Below are 3,657 nucleotides of genomic sequence, written 5' to 3' on the forward strand. Positions count from 1 at the left end.
GTTCTAAATTTGCTTGCAGATTACAGATAACTTTAGCATTTGATTTTCACTTAGTTTCATCCGTGAGGGATTGGGGGGGAGGGGGGGACATCGACCCTCTGTCCCTCCCCCACCTCTTTTCATCTGCCCTTGTCTGCAGTTATCTTTCAGTATGTAGAACTTAGCTTTCAAGGCACTAGGGGGCAGTAGTTACACTTACTGGAGTGCCCTGCCACCTTCTAGAAAGTTATTTAACTATTAGGCTACTCTCTTCACTTGCTTATACTTATTTTGACCTGTAGTGGACATGCTACATTTGTTGCGAGTGTTTGGTCGTGCCTTACTGATTTGCTGTGGTTGTAAGAGAGAATCTATAAGACAGTAAAATTCTGAGGATTTCAAACAAACTGTTTGACGACTTTAGTACAGGAGACAACTTGAATGAAACTGATTTTGATTTAGATTTAGAAAATTCTGAAAGATACAGTTAATTATAAGTCTGCTATTTTTGTGCTCAATGTAATTTTCAAACCTTATTGCATTATCATTTCCAAAAGCTGAATAAAGACGAGGAAGATGCACTGCCACAGCTTTCTGCTTTAACCTCTGCATCTCAGAAAATACGTAAAATGTAGCACAAGAAACAATCTGACACTGAACTTGGATGGGGTACTGAGGATACACTCCCCACACTTCCCATTTTCCAAGAAGCAAGTGGTGTGCGTGCAGCTCTTGGCATCAGATCAAACTTAAATAGTTCAAGCTGCCAGAAATGATTAGATATACAAAAACTGATATGAATCAATATGGAGCTAGCGCTATTGTTGAAAGATGAAGACAAAATACATTGAACCCTAACAGTATCACTGGCAAGTGGGAAATGTCGAAGATAAGCTAAATTTATTTGTTTTGTGCTATTATTTTTGACATGTGTATCCTGCAAAACAGCCTGAACTCAGTAACTACTGGTGAAAGAATTCATTTCTCCACATTACTTATTCTGCTGATGTTATGAGCTGTAATCATTTCAAGGCGATGTTGTCGAATTGGCATCTGTGCAACAATTTTCAGTCCATATACAGCAACCACCCAAATTGTGATCAATGGTTCAAAATCTGGACATACTTAGACAACATGAACTCTGTCTTCTTGTCTTCATTTTCACTGTATAATAACCTCACACCTGACTTAAGGGCCATGTAAAATTACAATGTACATGAAAAACAAGCACAGAAGTATAGAATGGATGTATTTCAAGTGTGTGATGCGGCTATGTTGTGGGAATAGAAGTATGTGTTGGGAAGGGAGCACTGGCATAAAGAAGCTGCCCAAGAACTACGTGGACAAGGGCTTTACTGTCTACATTAACTGGTTTTACTATTCAGCTACTGAGTTTGTTTGCTTGTGGAATCGAAATATAGCCGTTGGTGGTTCCAGTATGGGGAACAGGAAGGAGCTTCCCCAAAGCACTGTTCTCAAACAGAAACTGACAAGAAACGAAGAAAACACCTGTTTCGCATAAAATGGAGGGATACAAGAGATGTATAGATGGTGTCAACATGTCACACAACGTATGCAATGATTGTAGTTGTGCGGTGACCAGCAAAACCTATTACAAAAACCAGACAGGTGTTGACAGACCTGACCAGATAACAGCATACTACCATTCGAACTAAAACAGATGAAGTCATGGAATAAGTTATTTTTCACCTTTTTATTTCTAGTGCTGCCATAACTTTTATTCGCTTTTGAGAAACCAGAAATCAAAATGAAAGGAGGAAAATGCAAATTGACTGTTTTTATGAGTAGTACTAATGAACAGCTTTATTTTGGAATCTAACAGAAAGGTGCAGAAGACCAGTTCTTTTGGAACCAGAACAAGCAGATGATAAGGTAAACATTTCCTTGACAAGATATCACCACTGGAAAATAAGACAAATCCAGCACATCTTTGTAAAGTGTGTACTGAAGTCAGCACAAAACAGAGTGGAAAATCAACTAGGAGTTAAACTCTCTGGTAAAGTGTTGGCTTAGATGCTGAATGCCAAACTCCTTCAAAATGCATCATATAAAGGCAAAATACACTTAAAAATTGTACATGTGAATTTTTTCATACGACATAGACATAGTTCTGCAGATGAATATTAGCTAGTAATAGTACAATGTAATATAATTTATATAGCCATGACGCTTTCTTGTGCTAAAGTTGTTACCGTTTGGCAACTGGAGCGGCACTTGTGCTCCAAGCAGTGAGAAAGCACAGTCGATAATTGCAACTAGGGTAATGTTTGTTTTTCATCCCTTTCTTCGTGATTTAAAAAAATATATATTTTATTTTTGTGCTACCAAGAGTTCATGTAATACCATAAGACATGGATGATTTCGAAATATAAACGTAAAAAGAGCCAAATCTCACGTATTCAGAGACACAAGACATTTCATGAAGAAATATTTAGAATATGTGTGTAGATGCAGCTTATTCTGTAGAAAGCAAGAGAATATAAACACATATTTCATGCACGACAAACATGTACAGTATTTCAGTTGTTTTCTGTTCTTATTATGATAGGCACTTTCCTTACCATGTATTTTTTTTATTGAGTCTAATGATTCACCCCATTCTTACACTTAACGCGATTTTCTAATACACAAATATTTTTGGAAATGTAATTACTTTTGCTTCAGAAGTGTGTGTCTTAGACTTTCCTGCCATCTGTGACTCAGATGCAGAAAGAGTTGTGGAACTGGTTTCTTCTGTGTTGGGAAACATTTTATTGCTTTCAACGATTTGTCGTCACGTTTGTGTGATTTGCCCTTGAGCTATAGGTGTGGTGGCTTATTTGGTAAGCTAAATAATGTAGGTATTATATTACATACATGTTTCAACGTTCCACGTTCATTGATTTGGCAGAAAGTATGGCGAAAAAACTTCGCTGTGTTGGGTAGATATACAACGTCTTTCTGCAAAAGGTCACGTCTTTTGGTGTTTACCATATTCCGTTTTTCGAACGATGGCGATTCTCGCAGGTCGAGACAAGGACGGGAATTGCACTGCTTCCGATTCCAAGCGATAGTTCTAGTACGTGCGTACACTTGCTTTGCGCCTTAAGAAAGGGTGTAGCCTGCAAATTTTATTTCTCGGTTGCTTATGTAGAATTTGTCGTTTGCCGCCAACGTCAGATTGACAACTCGCAACAAAAGGAATAAAAATACAATAAATAAGGCGCTTTGAAGCTCGGATTGGCTACGACAATCATAACAGAGCGCTCGGAACACTACTGAACGCTTATTGGCTGGTCGAGAATACATGATGTAAATGCGCTGTGAAAGCTTAAAATCGACCGCTATCGTTTGTGGCTTCAGCTGTACTAAGTTTTTGTTATTAAAGAAAAACGACATTCTTCAATAAATATCTATAACTTTACAAGAGAAACGTAAATAAACTGTCCCATAATGTACCGTTTCATACCTACTAAGGTAATTAGGATACTAATTGTGACCGCTGGTACACGAACTAGGCCTAAGCACAATGAGAAACTCAGACAGGAGAGTACTGCAAAGGTTAGAATAAGGAAAGGTTCTCATAAAAGTATAATTAAAAATGATGTAAGTATATTTCATCAAAATATTGGGAGTTTAAAGAATGAAATAGATGAGCATCTGGTTTGTTTAGAAGAT

The sequence above is a fragment of the Schistocerca gregaria genome, chromosome 4 (genome assembly GCF_023897955.1).
Source record: "Schistocerca gregaria isolate iqSchGreg1 chromosome 4, iqSchGreg1.2, whole genome shotgun sequence".
Lineage (NCBI taxonomy): Eukaryota > Metazoa > Arthropoda > Insecta > Orthoptera > Acrididae > Schistocerca > Schistocerca gregaria.